The 22,711-nt window shown below is 43.0% G+C and overlaps 1 pseudogene; it reads left to right on the forward strand.

Annotated features, from left to right (window-relative positions):
* Positions 1–22,711, forward strand: part of LOC135215199 (E3 ubiquitin-protein ligase parkin-like) — a 74,603-nt pseudogene that overhangs the window by 27,958 nt on the left and 23,934 nt on the right.

The raw sequence follows: 22,711 nt of genomic DNA on the forward strand, positions 1-22,711 counted from the left end.
TGCTGTTATGAGTAGAGGATGCAAGACATTTAGTTGAAGTGTATGTGTATTAACTCTTTTTACCCCTGAGTCAGAATTTCAGTGTCTTCTGCCTTTATTCTCTGTGACTTCTCATCTATTGCTCTAATTTATTTTTCTTGTCACCTTAACTTTCTCAAGGCTTTTACTTTGCCATTAACATTATATGAACTTTCAGATCATCTACATGTGCTTAAACTTTACTGACATACCTAGTAACTTTTAACTGTGGTATATTGATCGTAAGAAAATGCTTTAATTAAGTAGGGAAACATGATGTGGGTTTAATTTGTTTCAGTTTGGTTACTGTAACAAAACCTTTCATCCTCCACCTATACTTATTAACCTGATATCCATGCATGAATAGTCATTGTTAGTCATCCTTTCTGGCTCCAACAAGGATTTACTTTTGGTTTACATTCTTTGTATATGGAACCAATTGGTTCTCTGCAGAATCTTACTTCATTCATCATTGCCTGAGATTCCGACATTATCATTTTGTGTGCCCTAGGAGACAGGTATGTCTTTCTCCTACTTTCTCTTCGTCTCATTCCTGTAAGGAGGAAAATTTATGGACCTTATAATGTCCTATTTCCTCAAAAAAAGAGCTGTTTTTGGGTTGTCTATTCTTATGCAGACGATTTTCCCTTCCTGTGAAAGAGTGAGTGTTTAGAGGCCTAAAAAGATGGCCTTTTACTTGATTAACTTGTGTGATTTGTGAATTAGTCATTGATGCAAATCCTATCAAGAAATGTCAAGATTATAAATTTTTGAAATGAATCTGACCTCTCTATTATTATAGCTCTATTTCCATGTCAGGCAGGAGGACAATAGAGTGAAGAGTAAAAAAAAATAGTGGGATCATTTAGTTTGAATAGCCTATTCACCCATCCCTTTCAGGTGGTTTGAGCATCTATAGTTTTCCATTCAGTTTTTTCTCTGTCGTCAGCCTGAGAGGACACATTGGAGAGTGTTTACGTTATTTTGCTAATTAGATCGTTATCTGCATCTGGTTTGGTTTTCTTGTTTTATTTTGTCATTAGGAAGCATATCTTCTTAAAAGGGGAAAAACAAGTCATTTCCAGTCTGTAAGGTAAGAGGGTGCATACCCGTCTTTGCTCTTCAGTTTATGATGGTCACAACAATGTGTTAAATGGACGAACAACATCCGCCGGTCAAAGTATAAGCAGATATGAGAAGTAGACAATAATAGGAAAAGACAAAAGATTCTTCTAACTCTAGGACAGGAAGTGAGGTCAGGAGTAAGTTTTGTATTTTTCACAACCTGTCAGATATCAGCTCTTGCTGCTCTCCCTATTTTCCTAGTAATGCTTTTCTTTCAAAATTTTCACCTCTCAAAGCTCCCTGTGTTGTTCAGGATATGAGATTTGGCATTTAGCAGTGATTAGCTATTATTATAGTCTTCGGGCCACTTGGTGTTTTATCGGCCCAATTACTATTCAGCCTTTTTTGGGTTTCCCTCTTGTAGCAGAGGAAGTGCCAATGCTCTCCCTTCCTGTTAACCATCCCCGGCCATGCCTGTGATGCTCCCTCTACTGTTAGAGGTACTTACAGGGAAGCAGGGTATGTCTGGGAATGTAAGCAGTTTTTGCCCATTGTCTTCTTCCTTTGGCAAACCTTGTGTGTGTCACATATAGGTTTGCACTCAGTTACTGAAGGATAAGCAGGCGCTTGCCTGGAAGCAGGTGCTAGCCTTGCATTGGAAGCTCTCTTGCCAGTAGGCGCTCGCCTGCCATTGGACATGCGCTTGACAGCAGATGCTTGTCGGACACCGAATGCTTCCATACTGTTAGACTTTTGCCTGGCACCAGGCATCCATGTTCTTCTCGGTCTCCCAGGCAGTCTGGCTATGCCGGTTCATCATGCTTTTATCCGACATGAGGGATTTTCATGTGAGGCACCACAATCTGCTGTGTGAATGCATTTGTTCTCCACATTCTCCTTCCTTTCTCAGGCATTCTCATCAACCTTTGATGCCTACCCCGTTAGTCAGAACTCTCTATATATTAGCAAAGAACCAGGGAAATCAGGCAGAATGTCAACATCCTTTTTTACAGCCCTGGGAAACCTGACTAACCCATGTCAAAGAAGGGTATGTCTTACCTGTTCAAGGCTCTGGTCAAAGAAGCACATGCAAATCTAGACTCAACTCTTTTACCATCAGCTTAAAGTAAGATTCCATGATGTGCGGAATGGTAGCGACTACTTTGCAAAGTAGAAAAATTATAGGAATTTATTTAAAAGATTTTAATCATGTAAAGCATGAATAATGTTAATGATAGGTGTAATTGATTAATCTTGTTTGTGGTGGTTATGATTGTTGTCAAATATGAGATGCTCTGATGTTAGTTTTGATTGTTATCAAATATGAGATGCTCTGATGTTATATGATGTATTGTCTTACCTAAAAATATTTAAATTTAGTTATATATATACTACAGGTAATTGGACAGTGCGATCTAGGTCATCATTCTACTCTTCATGCTATTCGTGTGGTTGCCAACAAAACTCGTACACTTGCTGCGGATGTTGAGACTAAATTAAATATTAGTGATGAAGCAACAAGTTCAAGTAGCTCCCAGGAAAAGGTGCAAGTAAGTTATCCTGAAGGAACTGCCATACTAATTTGATTTATTCTATATAGATTGTGTCCATACATGTATTTTAAAGACCAACTTCTGAGATGTGTATATGTATACAATTTTTGTACTGATTACTTAGATGAAGGCTATTATGTCTAATCAGATTTGAATGACTTCGATGAATTACTGGTTTTAGTGAGCAGAGTGGGTGAAAATGCTCTGTCTCATTGACAAGAATTGCTCTTCTACTCTGTGATTTGGTCAACAGCAATGTGAAACAGTCTTGCACCATTTAACTCAGTAGTTATGACATAACTTAGTCTGTTTATTTATGAGTATTTGAATAGTGTAACTGATCTTAAATTGTGGTAAATATTTTATGTGATAGAAACCTTGTTTTCTAGCCAGAAGTTATTGGACTAAGATACCAATCTGTCTTTTTCTTTCTCAGTATTGTGTACAAACATATTGTTATCCTTTGTGCACTGGTTCTCAACAGGTGTGGTCTATGGAGACTTTTTGGTTGGTCCACAGGACCTTTACTATTATTGGTAATGAACTAGAGACTGGTACACATATTTAAGTTATTGAAATTACAGTAAGAACAATATTATCCAGATAAGAAATTAACCGTTTGTTTTATTGTATAATTCCTATTAACAAAATATAATGATGTTTTCAAGTTGTAATACTAGACCCTAGCTTAGCACTTGAATGATCCAAATATATTCCTGTAGGAGTATATTGCTGCTGTGTTTGAAATGATTTAGAGCAAGCTTCTCAGTGAAAAAAGAGCATCCAAAAGTCATGTAGGGGAATTTAATTCTGCATATATCATTTTCTTAAAATTAAGCTTTAATTCTTGAGTAAGAAATATATTCTAGTCCAAAATGTTTGTTGTCTAGGTTTTATTTATAGTTATTCAAATAAGATATGTTCCACATTATTTTTTCATTTGTGTGGTGGTCCATGACCTGAAGCAAGTTGAGATCCACTGCTTTAGTTTCTGTTACTTGTGTATACATGTAACAATATCACTTGTTTGCGATAATGGAAAAAGCTCCATTGGCTGGAAAACGGAGGGAGATCTTGAAGACTTAGATTGTTTGAAAATGCAGTGGGAAGTGATAAAGAATGAACAGTTAGTCAGAAAAGCAGTAGATATGAAATTATCAGGATGAAAACCAGTAGGTTTAACCAGAAAATTATTGAAATAAATGTGGTATTGAAAGTAACCCTGGAATAGAGGATATTAGAACAGATACAGGTTCTTGTATGTAAATAGTAAATTATTAACCACTGTTGATGATTGGTCAGTAGGAACAGTAAGGGAAAAGATGCATCAGGGCAATCAACTCCTTAGCTTAGGGATGGTGGTAGGGATAAAGAAGTCACTGTTGATCCTAAAAGAACAGTATTTGTTGCTCAATTATGCCTTTTTCTTGCAAGGACAAAGTATGATTTTTGCAATGATTTTTATTGGGTGAAATTGGTTTATTCGTAGAGCAGCTGCTTTTATTACTGTACTACAGTTTTTATATCTAAAGTTAAGTTTTACTATTGCAGATATTTTGGTGAATTTATGTTATTTTATATTTATTTTCCTTTTGTCTTGATTACAGGTCATATCTCAAGAAAATTCCCACCCATCACTTCCAAATGATGAACCAAGCACATCATCGTCAGACGGCAGCTCGGGAGTATCTACTGTGCCAAGAAAAACGTGTGGGAGGTTGCTTTGTGATGCATCAACTGTCATTACTATACAGATGACAGAAGCAGAGCAGAAGAAACTGAGGGACCTCAAGGTAATTATTGACCATGTCTATGTTTTTCTGGACATTTACATATAGTCAGGCCAGCGTTGCCAGCAGGTCAATATTTTCAAGTGTAGGGTAATTGTAACAAGGTAGGCTTAGATCACTATGCTTATTAGTATTCATGATATTGTTATATAAACACAATCTAAAGATATATTTATCAACATAGCCACAGTATGTAGCATTTTCAGTTATGTAGGGTTATATTATTAATAGGGTTAGTTTTTCCAGACCTCTGAGTCTCAAGTAGACTCTTCTCGGGCTGGTTCTCAGGATCAATCCTGAGAAGAAAAAAAAAAAAAAAAAACTAGACTATTTGAGAAACCCTTCTTATTTAAAAAAATTTATGATTTTATTAATTGAAAAATCCCTGCTTTCAGCAAGAATATTTTTCATTTCCGAACTCCGCAGATAAATAGATCTTTGCTGGGTCCAATTTGGGCACTCAACAAGCAAATGCTGTACTGTCATGGGTGTTTGACATCTGTTACATTTCACTGGGTCAGCATGTGGTGTTGACATCAAGTGACCATGTGAGAATCTTGTGTGTCCTATACGGAGCCTTGTTAGGATCACCTCTTTTGATCTTTCCTCCTGTGAGGATGTCCTCCATGCATAGACTTCATTTTTTATGTTTTTAAGTTTATTTGTTGTTGGCACCGAGGCCCATTCTTCTTTCCAATCCTGGTAAATCAATGTTTAATGTATGACACTTACCTGGCAAGGGGGGTATATATATAGCTATATTCTCTGTTCCACCTGGCAGAAATTTCAAATCTCTCGGCAAACGCTAGTAACCTATTAGTAGTTCAGGATACACCACCCTGTTACCGTGGCGCTAGCGCCAGAAAACCGTTCCCACTTGGAACAAGATTTTTTCTGCCAGCCGAACGGCAACATTGTTGGTGGTCCCTGCTAGGATTTTCTTCTCGTTGCTGACTTTTCATGGATTTTTTGGTATCGTACTTGGAAACGTTAGCTTGGCATTCGCTTTGGATTGTTCTTGGAAGATGTCTGACACTGGTAGTATGTTTAGAGTTTGTGTGAAAGAGGGGTGTAAGGTAAGGTTACCGAAGGCTTCGGTCGACCCTCATACCATTTGCAAGAAGTGTAGAGAGAATGTGTGTACTTGGGAGAGTAGGTGTGTGAGTGTGAGAATTTGTCAGAGAAGGAGTGGAAGATATTTATGAAATATGTTGAAAGGCTTGAGAAAGATCGTGTAAGGAGATCTGTTTCTCGTAGTGAGAGGTCGAATACTTCTAGTAAAAGGAGTGAATGTGTTTCCTCTCCAGCTCCTTCTAACGTAGAGTTGGTAGTTCCTTCTCCCCAGGTATCTCCTGCGCCCGCTGCTGTATCGGAGGGCACGAACGATACACAGATTGTAAAGGTTTTCGCTGCCCTTGCGTCCATGGGAGACCAAATACAGCGCCTTACGGATAAAGTGAGTGCTTTTGATGTCAGTGAAAGTGTAGTGGAGGGGGCGTCTGATCGTCTCTCTCGTGCTCCTAGACCTAGAACTCTGTCAAGCTCCCAGACCCAAGGGGAGAAGGCATGTCGACAGTCGAAGGGAGGCGAGAGAGGTTTTCCCACGGTCAGGCGTCCCTTCGGACAGTCCTGTTGTAAGTTCCCAGGCTGTCGCAGTTCGCCACAGAAAAGGCGTAACTGGGAAGTGTGCGTCCTCTGATGGTTCGACATCAGAGCGCGAACATCGGTACTCGGTAGTGTCTCTCGCCCCCTCAAGAGGACGTTAAGGATATCGACTACTCATGATCAACGTGCTCAAAATTGTGAAGCTTGGAGCAGCCCGGAGGTTTTTGTCTTCCTCGGACGAGGACGTGGTTCCGACCAAGAGGAAGAAAATTGTTGCGATCGAAAGAAGTCTCGGTATGGCCCGTACGTTCCTGTATTTCGTCAAGAGACTCCCCCCAGTCCTCTTGCTTTTCCTCTCCTCTTCTCTCTCCTTCGGGTAGTCCAAGATCGTTCTCCTTTGCGTCCTAGTCCTTCTCGTCTTCCTCCTCCTACTACGGCTGTTCGTCAGGAAGATAGTACGAAGGATTTCTTAAGAGAAATGCAGTCGAAGCTTGCAGTTCTCGTCGATTCATGGGACGCTCCTTTGCAAGGACCTGCAAGGCGTAAGGACGAGTTCCTTCCCGTTAAGTCTTCCAAGAAGACGGACGACAAGTGTTTGCGTGTCGAGGATTTAGGACGCACGGGCGCTACGAAGACGGGCGATCGCGTAGTGTTCCAGGACGCAGGAAGAAGAAGATTGTTTCGGAAGAAACAGGACGCAAACGTCAGGACGCGGAACCGCTGGTGGACGCAGGACGCAGGCGGCAGGAAGCAGACGTGTTTACGATGGACGCAGGACGCAAGCGGCAGCACATCGATTCTTCTACGGTTGTAGAACACAGACGGCAGGACGCAGAGACTTCGTTGGTGACAGGACGCAGACGGCAGGACGTTAATCCATCAGCAAAGCGTCACAACGATAGTGATCTGCAAGACATTTCTTCAGCAGAAGAAGTGGATTTTGTTGAAGAGAAGAATGTCGAACCGTCTTCGGATTATAAGATCCTTACTTCACGTCTGCTGTCTATTTTCGAAGGGGAATTTCAGCCTACGGCTCCTGTATCTCCCCTGTCTCAGTTTTCTAAGACTAAGACTCCTAAGAAGTCATCTTTTCTCAAGATGACTCTGTCGATTTCGGCCAAGAAGGCGTTACAACGAGTGAATAACTGGCTGAAGGACAAGAAAGAAGCGGGGAAATCCTCTTTCGCTTTTCCCCAGCCAAGTTAGCATCTAAGTCTGGGGTATGGTACGCTACTGGAGAAAGTCTGGCCTGGGAGTACCTGCCTCCTCCCAGGGGGATTTCTCCAGATATAGTGGACAGTTTCGCGCAGACAGGCGTTGCATTCGGCCAAGGTCTGGTGGACTTCGTCCGAGTTTGAACATCTTTTTAAGGGAATTTTTAGGACTTTCGAAGTCTTCAATTTTCTAGATTGGTCATGGGAGCATTGGCAAATTCCTTAGAAGATGAAAAGGAACAGGATATGGAAGTGGCTAAGAGCATTATGTCCTGCATGGACAAGGCTCTCAGAGATGGAGCAAATGAGCTGGCTTCATTGGTTCGCCAGCAGGAGTTTTGAAAAAGAGGTCGCTTTTGGCTCATTCGCTTCTAAAGGCGTTTCCAACGCACAGAAATCAGAATTGATGTTCTCACCCCTTTCTAACCAGCTGTTTCCGTCAGAGGTTATTAAGGATATCGCTCTGGCGCTTTCGCAGAAGGCCACTCAAGATTTGCTCTCTTCATTGGTAAGGAAGTTTTTTACCATCCAAGTTGGTGAAGAAAACTCCAAAAGAATTTAGCCCTCAAACAGGCCTTCTCAACAGCCCTTTCGAGGCAGAACGTTTGCACGACCCGCCTTTAGAGGCAAGAGAGTACCAACGAAAAGAGGAGCCAAAACTACCTCTAAACAATGAGAACTCAGTCCTCCAGACAGCAGTAGGAGCCAGACTTCAAGAATTTTGGGAAGTTGGCAGAACTTGAAGCAGATCCCTGGGCCGTCAACGTAGCTCGGGAAGGGTACAAAATTCCCTTCTTAAAGAAACCTCCTCTCCGCAACATCTCCGAGAACCCTGGGGGCAAATTACAACGATTTAGTGAAGAAAAAGGCTCTGTGGGAGCAAGTCTCTTCCATGCTAGAGAAAGGAGCCATAGAACCTGTTCTGAATCACGAATCTCCGGGATTTTACAACCGGCTATTTCCTGGTTGCGAAGTCCTCGGGAGGATGGAGACCAGTGCTGGACGTAAGTCAACTGAATGTTTTGTGGAAAAGACCAAATTCACCATGGAGACGAACGATTCAGTACTGGCAGCGGTACGTCCAGGTGGGGACTGGATGGTTACCCTGGACCTACAAGACGCATACGTTCATATTTCCCATTTCATCCAGGAAGCAGGAAGTATCTAAGGTTTGTGATTCAGAACAGGGTCTTTCAATTCAAGGCCCTGTGCTTCGGCCTATGCACAGCCCCCCAAGTGTTCACGAAGATGATGTCCAATGTAGCAAGATGGTTACATCTAAGAGGGATCAGAGTGTCATTTTATTTGGACGGCTGGTTGATAAGATCCCAATCGAGAAGTCAATGTCTGGAGGACCTGAAACAAACGTTGGACTTAGCAAAAGACCTAGGTCTTGTGGTAAACCTGGGAAAGTCGCAGTTGAATCCCAAGCAACAGATAGTTTATTTGGGATTCAGATATCGTCAGCGACGTTTTTCGGGTTTTTTCCGTCCCCTGAAAGGCAAGCCCTATGCATTCGGAAGGTGCAGGACTTCCTAGAGAAAAACGATGCTCAGCAGAGAGTGGATGAGTCTACTGGGCACACTCTCTTCGCTAGAGAGGTTCATTTCTCTAGGAAGACTGCACATGAGACCTCTACAGTTTTTCCTGAAAGATTCATGGCCAAGAAAATTGCAACCGGATTCCTTCCAGTTTCTAATTCCTGCCAAAGTGAAGGAGGAATTAAGTTGGTGGCTAACCCCAGGCAGGTTAGCAGAAGGGATGTTGCTTCAACAGAAGAGCCCAGACCTCATCTTGTTTTCCGACGCGTCGGACGCAGGTTGGGGGGCGACATTAGGTCCTCAGGAGGTGTCGGGTCTTTGGAGCGAGGAAGAAACAAGTTGGCACATAAACAGGAAGGAACTGATGGCGATTTTCTTGGCCTTGAAGCACTTCAGAGAGTGATTCGAGACAAGACAGTGCAAATCAACTCGGACAACACCACGGCTCTGGCATACATCTGCAAACAAGGAGGGACTCATTCTTATCCCCTCTACATGCTGGCAAAGGAAGTTCTACTTTGGGCGGAAGAGGAAAATGTCGTTCTGCTCACCAGGTTCATCCAGGGGGAGAAGAATGTGGAGCGGACATGTTGAGCAGAAGAGGACAACTTCTACGACAGAGTGGGACGTTGCACCTGGATGGGGTATGTCAGAGCCTGTGGAAGTTGTGGGGCGTCCGGTAGTTAGATCTTTTGCTGCGACAGCCAGAACAAAAAAGGCACTACCAACTTATTGCTCTCCGGTTCCAGATCAGGAAGCAGTGGCGGTCGACGCCTTCCTGATGGACTGGACAAATCTAGATGTTTACGCTTTTCCACCATTCAAAGTACTGGGGAAAGTTATGAAGAAATTCAGGGAGAGCCAACGGAACGAGGATGACCTTATTAATAGCTCCGTTTTGGCCGGCCCAAAGTTGGTTCACAGAGGTACTGGTAATGGACAATAGATACACCAAGAACTCTTCCTCTAAGAGTAGATTTACTCAGACAACCCCACTTCGACAGATTTCACAAGAATACCCTCGCTCTGGGTCTGACTGCGTTCAGACTATCGAAAGTCTTGTCAGAGCGAGGGGATATTCTAGAGAGGTGGCCAGTGCAGTGGCTAGGCCAGAAGAACCTCCACAATCGCAGTATATCAGTCGAAGTGGGAAAATTTCCGGAAGTGGTGTAGGAAGAGGAAAGTGTCTTCATCCAGTACCTCTGTGACCCAAATCGCAGACTTCCTTCTATACTTAAGGAAGGATTTAGGATTGTCAGTGTCTACAATCAAAGGCTATAAGAGTATGTTGACCTCAGTGTTTAGACACAGAGATATTGATATCTCTAACAATTTGGACCTTAGAGATCTGATTAGGTCATTTGGTACTAAGAAAACAGCCACAATGCAGGCCTCCTGCTTGGAACCTCGATGTTGTCTTGAGGCATCTAACCTCGAGTAATTCGAGCCCTTAGAGAAAGCCTCTCTGAGAGATGTGTCTAAGAAGACTATCTTTTTAGTCGCTCTGGCAACGGCTAAAAGAGCTAGTGACTTCAGGCATTTCAAAGAAAGTGGGATGGAGACATGGTAATGCAGTGTGTTCATTCCAGGAAGGTTTTTTGGCCAAGAATGAGACCCTGCGAATCCTTGGCCAAGATCCTTGATGTCTTGGGTTTATCTTGAGTTAGTGGGACATGAGCAAGAAAGAGTCCTCTGCCCAGTGAGAGCATTAAGATTCTACATTGAAAGAACAAGAGAGATCAGAGGGAATTCTGAATGCTCTTTGGTGCTCAGTCAAGACCCCAGTAGATCCATGACAAAGAACGCTCTAGCTTTCTTTATGAGAGAGTTAATTAGAGAAGCTCACATGTTGTGTCAAGAACAGACCTTCGGGATCTTGAAAGTGAAGGCTCATGAAGTCAGGGCAGTTGCGACTTCATTGGCGTTTAAAAAGAATTTAGCCTCAAGGAAATTATTGAATCGACCTTTTGGAGAACGAATTCAATATTTGCGTCTCATTATCTGAGGGATATTCAGACAACCTTTTGATAATAGTCAGACGCTAGGTCCATACGTGTCCTCGGGTACAGTATTGGGCAAAGGAGTTACCACCCCATAACCTTCTTTTAAGCTAGTATTTTATCAGGTGATGGTGTTGTGTTTATTGGTAGTCTGAGAAAAGTGTGTTTACTTTTTTCAGTCTGGTTTGGTTTATATTGGTATGGTGTGTGTGTGTGTGTAGTTCAGGTACTGATCTATTACTAAGCTTGAATGCCGTGGCATAAGAGGGCTGTAGGGTTCTGTCAACACATTGGTCACGCCCAGTTGTCAGTTCAGTCTTAGCTTCTTCAACATACAGGACACTTCCTTGTTGAGAGCTCCTAAGGTTTAAGCAGACTGAGAGGCAGGACTATGAAGTCAGCTACCTTAGCAGGTAAGGAACCTAGAGTTTTAATAATATTTTAATAATATTTTATACTCTAATAATGTTGCTGTCTTTGACCCACCTCCAAATGTGTCAATCAGCTATATATATACCTGCCAGGTAAGTGTCATACATTAAAATGAAGTTTTTATGTTAAAACAAAGTTTAATGTATACTTACCTGGCAGGTATATATAATTTAATGCCCACCCTCCCTCCTCAGGAGACAGGGTCAGAGAAAAATCTGTTCAAGTGGGAACGGTTCCTGGCGCTAGCGCCACGGTAACTGAACGGGGTGGTGGTATCCTGAACTACTAATAGGTTACTAGCGTTTGCCGCGAGATTTGAAATTCTTGCCAGGTGGAACAGAGAATATAGCTATATATATACCTGCCAGGTAAGTATACATTAAACTTTGTTTTAACATAAAAAACTTCATTTTCACAGATTTTACCCAGTCTGACACTGGGGCATATGAAATTGTTGGAGGGATAGTGCTGGCTAATTTGGCAGCAGAGTCTGCATATTTCATTTCCTTTTATTCCCACGTGTGCTGGGATCCAACATATTTTCATTGATATTCCTGATTGGAGGAGTTGATGAATTTTTATTTGAATTTCCTGTACTATTTGGTTTCCTGGTTTATACTGTCTTATTGCAATCTATAGCGCTACGTGAGTCACTGAAAATAACAGAGACACTTGCTTTTGCCTCAGATATCATATCTAGAGCCATCTGTATGGCTGTGACTTTAGCAGTAAATACTGATGATATTGAAGGTAGGCTTTTTTTAATTAGCATATTTTTTGAATATGCAGATGCTCCTACTCCAACATTATTTTTGGAGCCATCTGTATACACCATAAATTTGTCGCCTTTTTCTTCTAATGTGCTCCAAAGCATGTTGGCGGTACATTTCGTACTTGTCATTTGCTTTTTGAGTAGGTAAGACAGGGAGGTACATATCTTTACTCGATTTAAAATCCATGGTGGTGGCAATTCCATTGGTGGGTGAAAAATTGGATCCATATTATGTATGTTCATTATGTATCTAGCTCTTTTTGGGAAAGAGCTAGTACTATTAACTGCTGTTACTTGATTACAGTTTTGGAAGCAGCAAGCTGCAGGAGACGATCCCGCTTGCATTGAAAGACCTCTTTGTATTGTTATTAAATTACGGTGATATTTTAATGGCAAACACCTGCCTCCACCAAAAGTGAGTTTGTTGGGGACGATCGGAATGCTCCTGTGCACAATCGCACGCCTTCATGGTGCACTGCATCCAGAGATTTTAATGCAGATTCTGAGGCGGATGAATATATTGGACAGCAGTAATCTATTATGGATAAGACTGTTGCCGTATATATCATTAATAAAATATCTCACTTTGCTCCCCAATTAGTGTGTGATAACTTTTCTGGGCTCAGCTCGTGTCGCTTGCGCGAAATATCCTTTAATCTATTATTTCTAGGGTAAATGTACTAACACATACCAGAGAATAAATAAAATAAAGAAAAACGTCAGATAACTGACTGCGCTCACACCTCTAGGAGGGGGGTGCGGTATGAACACTAGGCGAGTGAGACCACTACCACGAGCCAAATGCCAATAGAAATCTCCCACTACAAAACCCTCCAAGAGGGGAGCCGTCCCACAGAGAGAGCAGCTCGTACTACTACTACTCCATCCCATGCTGCCGACTGCTGCGCCTCTGGTGGCCATCCTTTTCAGTTAGCTCGCACGAGTCACACGTGTTATTTTTCTCTGTGTATTTTGTGCCCTTTCTTCGGATTTTCGATAATGGAGCGTGCAGCTATTGCAGCAGCTAAGTTAAGTACTCAGTATTTACGGTTAGTTGGTTTTTTCCGTCCCTGAGACAGTATTTGCCGTTTTTTAGGTATAAATACGTTCTCGGGGTCGGAAGCATGGCAGCATGGTCCTGCCGCGTGATGGGTTCGTTCTTGGTCTCCCATACCTAGAACATCCCTTATTCGTTTACGCTCTATTTTGATTATCCGCTTATTTAGTTTAAGGTCTACTCAGGTTATCATGCATGCATGTATATCACCTTATGTAGGCTTTTTCTATCCAGATCCTAGTCCAGGTTCTTAGTATCGGCCCCTGACTAGCTTTGAGTGGTAGACTTGCCTTCGGGTTAGTCGTACACTCCTGGATTTTTTCTCCTGCTATTTTACCTTCTTTCTTTCATTTTTATTTTATTTATATATATATATTTTGTCATTGTTAGGTTAGTTTGGCGTCTGGCTTAGCCTAGGTCCCGGCTCATAGAGCCTATTCTACCGCTGATCAGTTCGGTTGCTTCCACATAGCTTCTCTCTGATCAGTTGGTTTTAGCCCTGTGGGCCTATATACTACCGCCGCTTTTCAGTTCAGGTTGCTTCCCGATAGCTTCTCTCTGATCAGTTGTCGGCCTAGGCTTGGTTACCGTATCTCAGTTTACCGCCTCGTGGTCACTGCGTGATCACGGGACAGCCAGACGCCTGCCCAGTCCCCCCCCCCCACCCCCCCCCCCCTCCCGCTCTTCCATAGAGTCGGGCGCGGGGGTGGGCCGGTCTGCCATGCTCGCCTCACATACCCGAGCCTGCCTCCCCCTCTCCCCTCCGCCGGAGGGGCTAGGGAGTCGGACAGACCCAGACTGGTCCCGACCTCTCCGCTTCTCGGTCCGGCCGGGTGGTACGTTTTGCCCTGGCCTGGCCCCCCCTCCGTTACTGCCTTGTCGCTCCGGGCTAGCTCGAGCCTGTATGTCTCTCGCCCTTCCCTCCTTACTAGAGCTCCTCCCTGATCGGAGTCCTGGTATCCAGCGGAAGGAGCTAGTCCACCCATTAGATGGACCGGAGCATACAGTAGGTCTCTTACTAACCTTACCGTATTGCTGAGTTTCTAACACTCCGCTTCAACTGGACCTAGTCCGGTTCGTCGTTGTGTTTAGGTTTAAGTTATCTTTAAGTTTTATCTTAAGATACTTAAAACCATCCCCCCCCCTCCCTTTCATATTTTACCGGATCTCTCCGGGATTATAAGCCTATTCAGGCAATGCAGGGAGGGGTTATGGCCCAAATTTTTCCGAGCTCCGGCATGTAACGGAGTTCTTTTGTCCTTTAGTCTGTAAGTGATACCCCTTTAAGATACTCATGTGTCTTCCCACTTACAGGCCACCAACTGTGAGCATCCGGGATGTTCCGCTACACTTCAGGACCCCTGTGGACACGAAGTTTGCCGGTCCCATGCTCCATGCGCGACTCCGCCACGGGGACATCCAGGGTCTGGTACCATGAGACGTGTACCATATGTTACGATCTGGTGAGCCAGCTTTTGAAGGCGTAAGTATTCCATCTCCGGTAGCTGCTCCGCTTCTTTTAGTACTTAAGTTTTCATCATTTACTTTAACTTAAGGCATCTAGTTTAAGTTATACTCTAAGTTTTTAGTTTTAAGTGATTCTTAAATCTAAAATACGCCCTCTCTTACAGGCTCCGGCAGTAAGGGATACAGCACTGGCTACCCTGCGGGCCTGGGTCGGAGGTTTTGGCAAGAACGCCGCCTAAGGGTCAGCCCTACATACTTGAGAAGCGATTAGCACTATTAATCTTTCCCGGAGGCAAGGCGACAGGGTACGTCGACCAGTAGAGGCGGACCCGACTATTGCCTTCATCCAACAACAGCTGGCGGCCTCCTTAACTGAACAAGACCAGGATATCTCCACGGATGTCCGCAAACCCTGGATATTAATGTTGAACCGATGGTAGGTATAGACGACCTGTTGGTCGAGGTAAGTAATGCAGGTACCCAAGGGTCACCCTTGGGTGTGACTGTCTCTTCTACCCCTGCAACCTCTCCATCCTTCCAAGGCTTTACGGGTGATGAATTATATACTCCTCCTGAGGCTTCGGTTAGACCTAAGATCAAGTCTAAAGTGATGACCTTGACTAAGACGTCATCGTCTTCGAAGAAGACGTCCTCGTCTTCTTCCTCGCGTAAGTCTCCGGCTCGTAATCCCGGCCCAGACAGGTCTAAAGGGTCTAGCTCCGGCTCTAAGTCCTCGAAAAGTAAACCCAAGGAGAGATCTCGCACCCCGGCAGTTTCACCAGTTCCACTACCTTTGGTTCCTATTCAGAGCCTCCCCTCCACCTCCGCAGCAGCTCCGGCTTTGGACTCCAATGCTGGCCTGTTGCAACAGGTGGGCGACCTAGTGGGGTCCCTTAAGAGTAGTATGGAACAAATGATATCTCGCCGTCAGACAGGATCACTTCTCAGGATTCTGTTATAGACCGGGCTAAGAGAGCCCCTCTAGCCTCTCCCTCACTCTCCAACACTAGTGGATCTCAGCTTCCTCCGTATGACTCGCTTCCCGCTTTCTCCATGAACAACCCTTGGAGAGTAGCGTCATACGCCCCCTTCCAGGATGGTCTCATCTCCATACCGGAGTTTGGAACTCGAAGAATAGAGGACTTCGAGTTCTACCCGGAAGCCTACAGCCTCCTTTCATAGGCTACGCAAGGCTCACGCCTTCGGCTATGGTTCGGGGACGATAGGGTACCAAAGGAGACAGTCCTCTATTCTCGAGACCAGGCTCAGAGAGAATGGCTCAGATGTTTAGAGGACATGGATTGTTCGAACACCAAGATACAACCATTTAAAAGTCCCTTTACCATTTTCACAATGGATGAGAGTACCCCGCTCCCGTTCCTAACCAAGATAGCAAGGTCGACCATCTCAGCAGCCCAGAAGGGGGAACCCATGCCTCAGTTGAAAGAAGCAGATCCCACATCTCCGTTGCTCCCTTCAATCGGAGAATTGTGGGAAGACTTGCCGAATACATTCTCAGCTGGCAAACTCAAACCGGACTGTACTATGGAGCAGTTTGGTGAAAAGCTACCCAGGCTCCCAGATAGTCTTATTCAGGCTGAATTTGACTCAAATCACGACTAGCCAGATCAATCAACTCGATGGCTATGTCTGAGGGTAGCAACCATGGCTTATGGTTCAGAACCAATTTTTAAGCTTATGACCAAAGCCCTGACTCAAACGGTGCAGTCAGATATGTTCGAGTTTGCCACTGCTAGAACGAATTGTAGAAAGCATGTCCTGCTAGAGGCAACCATTCGACATGAACCGAATAGGTTACTCTCTTCTAACATCTGGGGCGCAGATCTCTTCCCAGAGGCTATGGTTAAGGAAGTACAGGCAGAGGCTACGACGGTTTGAACCAGAGCCTTTAAAGACCGTTGGGGTCTGTACGGACTAGGAGGAGGCAAGAACGACACCTAAAGGTAAAGGGAGAGGAAACCCAGACGTTTCCAAACCTTACCAAAAGAAGCAACCACGCTTTCCTCAACAAGTTCCAGCAATGCCGTTAGTGCAGACAGCCCAACCCTCCACGTCTAGAGGTCAATCACAGCCAACTTTAATGTTGATATCCCCTCAGCCTCAACCCTCCACCTCATACGCCATCTCTCCAGCTTACAATCAAGCCTTCGAGAGTCAGCTTCTCAGAAGTATGACCGCTCGGGCAAGGGAGGCAGAGGTAAGCAACGGGTCCTTTCCGTGGGAGAGGATCGGGAGGCCCCTTCAATAGGGGAAAGCACTTCAGAGGAGGCCGAGGTGGTTACCAGAACCAATGAAGAACTTCAGGTAGGAGGGAGGCTGTTTCACTTTCGCCACCGGTGGAACTTCAGCCAGTGGGCTCAGAGCATAGTGTCAAAAGGGCTGGGTTGGAGCTGGTTGACGAACCACCTCCAGCCAGACCTTTCCGTCAACTTCTTCCAAAGAATTGACAGAGTACGCGGAGGACTCCTTCAGAAAGGAGCTATAGCCAAAGTCAAGAGGTTAAAATTTCAAGGTCGCTTGTTCAGCGTGCCAAAGAAAAGGCTCACACAAAGAAGGGTAATCTTAGACTTGTCCCGCTTAAACTTAGCCATCCGCTGCGACAAGTTCAAGATGCTCACGATCTCACAGGTGCGGACCTTACTTCCCGTGGGGCCGTCACCACCTCTATCGATCTTACAGACGCCCTACTACATATCCTATTGCAAGACACTTCCGTCCGTATCTGGATTCAAGATAGGAGATCAGACATTCTCCTTCAAGGTAGTTCCATTCGGGCTCAACGTGGCACCCAGGGTGTTCACGAAGCTAGCGGAAGTAGTAGTGCAACAGCTCAGAGCGCAAGGGATTATGGTAGTGGCGTATCTCGACGATTGGTTGATCTGGGCCCCATCAGTCGAAGAATGCAACAAGGCCACACTGAAAGTGATCCAGTTCCTAGAATATCTAGGATTCAAGATAAACAAGTCCAAGTCGAGACTCACTCCAGAGTCAAACTTTCAGTGGCTAGGCATTCAATGGAATCTATCCTCACACACTCTGGGGGGGGGTGTCGATTCCATCTACCAAAAGGAAAGAAATAGCGAAGTCAGTCAAGCAATTTCTAAGTCACAAACTAGCATCCAGGAGAGCTCAGGAAAGGATCCTCGGCTCTCTCCAGTTTGCATCAATAACGAACATCTTGATGAAAGCCAAACTGAAAGACCTAACCAGGATCTGGCGCTCACGAGCAAATGTCAGGTCCAGGGACAAGCTATCCTCAGTGCCTCTGATTCTAAAGAATCGGCTTCGGCCGTGGGCAAAAGTCAAGAATCTATCAGTGTCAGTACCCCTTCAGTTCCCTCCACCAGGGATCACCATCCACAACAGACGCGTCCTTAAGCGGGCTGGGTAGGGTACTCCCAAGTCAAAAAGGTTCCAAGGGATTTGGTCACCCCAGTTCCGTCAGTTCCATATAAACGTACCTGGAGGCAATGGCAGTGTTCTTGACTCTGAAAAGATTACTCCCACCAAAGTACTCCCACATAAAGCTAGTCCTGGACAGCGCAGTGGTAGTACATTGCATAACAGAGGAGGCTCCAAGTCACGTCATCTAAATCACGTCATGATAGCCATCTTCTCCCTGGCAGACAAATTCAGTTGGCATCTTTCCTCCACCCACATAGCTGGAGTGAGAAACGTCATAGCAGACGCCCTATCCCGATCAGTTACCCCTAGAACTCGGAATGGTCACTAGACGAAAGTTCGTTTCAATGGATCCTTCAAAGAGTCCCAGGGCTACAGGTGGATCTCTTCGCATCCCAAGCGAACCACAAACTACCGTGTTATGTAGCCCCCAACCTGGACCCTCTGGCTTACGCCACGGACGCCCTAGCTCTAGACTGGAACAACTGGGGGAAGATTTACGTCTTCCCTCCAGTGAATCTCCTTATGAAAGTATTGAACAAACTCAGGACATTCAAGGGTCCGAGTGGCTCTAAGTAGCCCCCAGACTGGCCGAAAGAGCAATTGGTACCCCCTGACTTCTGGGAACTGGCCTTCGTCCCCCTCGGATCCCCAGTCCCAAGCTCTCCCAGTCAGTACAAACGAAGACTGTGTTCGCTTCCTCAGGGATTCTCAAAACCCTAACTTTATGGATTTCATGAAGTTGCGGCAAAAGAGGATGCGAATATTGACCCTCAGAATATTCTCTTCCTGGAATCCGATAAAAGAAAAGGGATTCAACTTTGAGGCAGTTATGGATGGCTTTGCTGTCAAAAAAAGTTAAGCAAAACCTTTCCTGAAGAGAAGTCAGATATCAGAATCATGACAGTTAATTCTGCTATATCCTTTTCAGATCCTTATTTGAAAAAGGTTTAGAACTAGCACGATTACGACTAACAAGTCAGCATTGAAAAAGATATTTCAATTTGGATTTAACAGACTTGACGGATGCCTACTTCTCGTCTATTCCTAAGGCATGTGCTAGACTTAGGCCTTCTGTGAGGCCTACGTCAGTTTCATGGTTCTTAAACGATGTCTAAAACTGGCTTCGAAACCAATAATGACACATGCTCGTTTATGATGCTCCTAAGAAAAACCTTATTTTTATTAAGCCTAGCTTCAGGAGCAAGAATTTCAGAACTGTCGGCTTATCCAGAGATCCGGATCATATTCAATTCCTTCCCACAGGGGAAGTTCTACTTTCTCCGGAACGTAGCTTTTTAGCAAAGAATGAAGATCCTTTGATGAGGTGGGAACCTTGGAGGTACTACCCCTTCCACAAGATGTATCCCTTTGTCCAGTTTCAACCTTACGAGCCTTTCTATCCAGGACCTCCTCATCCTCATCGGGGCCCCTCTTTAAGAGGGAAAAAGGTGGTACTTTATCCATTAAAGGCATCAGGCAACAAATCCTGTACTTTATTAAACAAGCCAATCCTGACTCTTTCCCAAAAGCACATGATGTCAGGGCAGTAGCCACCTCAATTAATTACTTCCAACATATGAACTTTGATGATTTAAAAAGTATACCGGATGGAAATCGCCGACAGTGTTCAAACGTCACTACCTGAAGTCCTTGGAAGCTCTGAAATTCCCAGCAGTAGCAGCGGGTAACATAGTTTCCCCTGACTCTAGCTAAATTGTAGTAGAAGATTCAGTCCTCCTTTCTACCTGCCTCACCCAACAGTTCGTCTATTCCTACCTTGTTCATTAGCATTCACCTTGTGTCTTAGCTGCTTTATGATTGTATAGTGCCCCTTTTGTCGGGTTAGGGACACTCACAGATGATTACAATATTGATCTCATAGATGTTAACCCCTTTATTTTATGCTAGGGGATACATCATATTACAATGGTTACGGGTTTTGTATATTAAGTCATATACATTCCTGATAGATATTTTTGTGATTGCTCAACGTATTTATGTATGTTTTTTTATATTAATTGCTATTACTCTTTTGATACATTTTGTTACACAGATTTCATTGATGATATGCAATCATTGTACCTATATATATTGGTAAATTACCTATGTTATTAACATAATTAGTTTTTAAGGGTAATTTAAGCATAGTTTTAATTTTATTTTACTGTGTATATGTATCTTTTTAGCAATTATATTCATTCATTTATATTTTATCTTTTATTTGAGACCTATTTTATTTTATTTTTATTACTTGTTCACCTTATATACAATCTTGTGCTGTTTCTCTGGTACGATTTCGCGCAAGCGACACGAGCTGAGCCCAGAAAAAGGATTTTGACGTAAGGAAAAATCTATTTCTGGGCGATTGGCTCGTGTCCGCCAGCGAAATCCCACCCTACCCATCCCTTCGCTCAAGATTGTATGCTAACTTCAGGATGGCCACCAGAGGCGCAGCAGTCGGCAGCATGGGATGAGTAGTAGTCTTAGTACGAGCTGCTCTCTCTGTGGGACGGCTCCCCTCTTGGAGGGTTTTGTAGTGGGAGATTTCTATTGGCATTTGGCTCGTGGTAGTGGTCTCACTCGCCTAGTGTTCATACCGACACCCTCCTAGAGGGTGAGCGAGTCAGTTATACTGACCTTTTTCTTTATTTTATTTATTCTCTGGTATGTGTTAGTACATTTACCCTAGAAATAATAGATTAAAGGATATTTCGCTGGCGACACGAGCCAATCGCCCAGAAATAGATTTTTCCTTACGTCAAAATCCTTTTTTTAATATGGCAAGGGCTTTGATGCCCTTGGCTTTATGTATTTGATGTGCTCTTTCCAATTTAAATGTGATCAAATATTACTCCTAGATACTTGATTTTTGTACAAAATTGTATTTCAGTGCTATAAAGATGCAGTTTGATTGTTTGATTTTTCATCCATCTTTTGTCTTTGTAGAAGACGATTGCTTTTGTTTTATCAGTTGAAAATTTAAATCCAACTGAATTTGTCCAACTACATATATTTTGAAATGGCAGTACTGAGAACTCTCTGAGCATGTCTCAAATTACTACTTATATAGTAAATGACAAAGTCATCAACATATAACTGTTTTTTACACCACTTGGTAAATTTATAGTAATGTCATTGATTGCTAAAGCAAACAATGTACAGCTCAAGACACTACCTTGAGGGATTCCTTCTTCCAGTTTATATGTCACTGAGTAGGAATTTTCTACTCTTACTTGAAAAGTTCTGTTTTGTTAAGAAAGTTCTTAATAAATATTGGTAAGTGGCCTCTTAGTCCCTTGGAGTGGAGTTTTTGCATGATTGTTATGTTTCCATGTTGTATCGTATGCTTTTTCTATATAAAAAAATAGCTACTGTTAATTTCTTTTGTTCAAAGCCTTTTTGATATGATCTTCTAAATGTGTTAAGGGATCTAGGGTTGATCTGCCAGCTATTGAACCAGATTGTGTTGGTGTTAAAATGGATTCTTTGGTTATTACATACGTTAATCGTGCATTAACCATTTTTCTAAGATTTTGCATAGGGAAACTTGTTAGAGATATCGGTCTATAATTGGATGGATTACTTGCATCCTTTCCTGGTTTGTTTATTGGAATAATTATGGCATGTTTCCATTTATCAGGAAAGACACGTTTTAGCCAGATACTATTGTAAAATTTTAATAAATATGATTTAGCTATAGGAGCTAATTTTTCTATCATTTCAAATGATATGTTTTATCATATCCTGGTGCAGAAGGGATGACAAGAGTTGATGCATTATCTGTTAGTTCATCTGTTAAAAATACTAGTTTATATTCCAGGTCTTCAAGAGTTTCAAAATTGAGTATTATATTTTCTTTTTGTTTTCTGATATTTTGAAAATGTGTATCTAGGCTGGAGTAAGCACTGATGTTTTCAAAAATGTTTCCCATTATGTTTTTGAATTTCATAAGTATCATGGTATATTTTTTCCATTTAAATGTATTGCACTTCTTGGAGGTCTTAATATGTTTTCCATTGATTTTTCCTTAATCTTTTGCCAGGACATCCCTTGTGGATATGTTTGAAGATATGTTTGAGACATTCCTTCCATGATGCGATTTTTTCAGCCATTACCGTTTTTTCTAAATTTGGCTGTATATTTGTATATAGTGGTTTAATGTGGTTAATTGTTATGTTTGTTATAACTATTTTGTTTAATATGTTTATACTATAGGGCATTTTGTTGAGTGATTTAAGGCGAGTTTTGAGTCTGTTTAGATTGCGACTCAATATATGTTTTATTTTACTTAATGTTGTTAATGTTGGATTCCACCATGGGACAGGGATTTTGTGGAATGTGATTTGGTTTTTGGAATACTTTTATCTGCAGCATTTATTATGAAGTTTGAGAAGAATTCACATGTAGTATTGTGATCTTCATTAGTGGAATGGTGGTATGTTTCGCGTGTATAGGAAATATTTATCCCAGTTAGCTTTTGGATATTTATATCTTGTAGGTGGCAATATTTTGACATTACTTAAGTAGTTCAGAATGATTGGGAAATGGTCACTTGTGTATGAATCGTCTAGGACGTTCCATTCAAATTTCTCCGCTACATCATTTGAACATAATGAAATGTCAATTGAAGAAAAGGTTAGGTGTGTATTTGAAAAAAAAAATATGTTGGAATTTCACTTTCATTGAGACAATACAGGTTGTGTTTCATTATAGTATTCTCTATGTGATTCCGGATGTGTCAGTGGGGTTATCAATATCCCATAATGGATTA

This window comes from Macrobrachium nipponense, chromosome 5 (genome assembly GCF_015104395.2).
Source record: "Macrobrachium nipponense isolate FS-2020 chromosome 5, ASM1510439v2, whole genome shotgun sequence".
Lineage (NCBI taxonomy): Eukaryota > Metazoa > Arthropoda > Malacostraca > Decapoda > Palaemonidae > Macrobrachium > Macrobrachium nipponense.